The sequence below is a fragment of the Bactrocera dorsalis genome, chromosome 1 (assembly GCF_023373825.1).
Source record: "Bactrocera dorsalis isolate Fly_Bdor chromosome 1, ASM2337382v1, whole genome shotgun sequence".
Classification (NCBI taxonomy): domain Eukaryota; kingdom Metazoa; phylum Arthropoda; class Insecta; order Diptera; family Tephritidae; genus Bactrocera; species Bactrocera dorsalis.
In genome coordinates this window covers 85,396,563-85,397,969 of record NC_064303.1, presented here as the reverse complement: position 1 = coordinate 85,397,969, position 1,407 = coordinate 85,396,563, and positions in this window count along the sequence as shown.

Here is a 1,407-nt window from a genome sequence, read left to right as displayed (position 1 = left end):
TGGAAGGTTTCGAAAAAGGCCTAAAAATAATAATACCGCTCGACGTTCGGAGTGCACACCTGGTACTACCTCTAACTTTAAACAAGTTTTTCTCAAAACATACTTTTTTAATCTGGTGGACATGATTCCGGTCGAACTACTCAACCGATTTGCTTTTTTTTTTATGTTCACAAAACGCCTGGCTATCGTCCCTACTAGAATCATAGTTTTTAAAATTTATTGACAATGTTATGACAAAATCTATGTAAAAAAACATGAGGAAAAATTAAAATCAGAAAAAAAAAACGCTAATTATTTTTTTTTTGTCAACATTTTTTTATGATTCTAGTAGGGACGATAAGCATTCACGTACTTTTTAAAAATAAATTGCGTTTTTTGTGTTTTGTTGATCCAAGCATGAGAAATCGTGTCGGCCAGTGAAATAACGCATCTCATTCACACAGCCATTTCTCCGACAGATGTCATCAAGAAGTTACGAAAAAATTTATTTATTTATACCACGATCATGAGGTATGATATGAGAAAATAGTTTTATTGTAGAATAAAAATTTCTATGAAAAAAATGTCAAAAAAACAGGCCAGATTACCCTACTGACCCTTTCAAACAAGGTTTCATAAATGCCGTGTTGCTCATACGACATGGTGTACTGTATGATATACTGAGTCTCTGTGAATTTCACGTAAAAATTAAACTGCGTTTACTTTAAAAATGGTGACTTTATGAAAAAAAATCAATGCAAAGAACGAGAAAGGAAACATGATTTATATTGAAAATAAAGACCTCGCTTACGTTGTATCATTTTTTTAGGACATGAACTAAAACTTCAGGGAGTACTTACAAAAAAAATCGACTTCGAAAATTATGGATATCCTAATATAACATGATAGCGATAGTATTTGAAGATATCCGCTTTAAAACAAAACGATATCAAGGAGCGAGGCAGGGTTTCAGAGAAGCAGAAAATTCAGAATAGAGAACCTCAAGCTAACAATTATTCCTTGAATAAAGTAAAATAATTTATTTTCTAACAAGTAGTGAAAATTTTCATTATTTTGTATCTTTCTCCAAAATAATATTGATTTCGAATAACCTTATCGAAGTTTCACTATTGGTTAATTGATTGCCGTCACGGTGAATGGTCAATAAGACTACAAATCCAAATCCAGTACATCCAAATATTCATGAACGATACATTGGGACAAAAATTACCATGTACTTATAAATAAAACGCAATATTTAATTATTCATCAATATTTATTTTGACACCTTCAAAGTAGTCCGCACCAGATGTAATATATGTACTTATGTCAACGATTTTTGCAATCCCCAAACAGTTTTCATAAGCCTTTTTTGGGATAGCCTTCAGCTCCTTCAGCGAATTTTGTTTTGAAAACGGGTTCCACGGA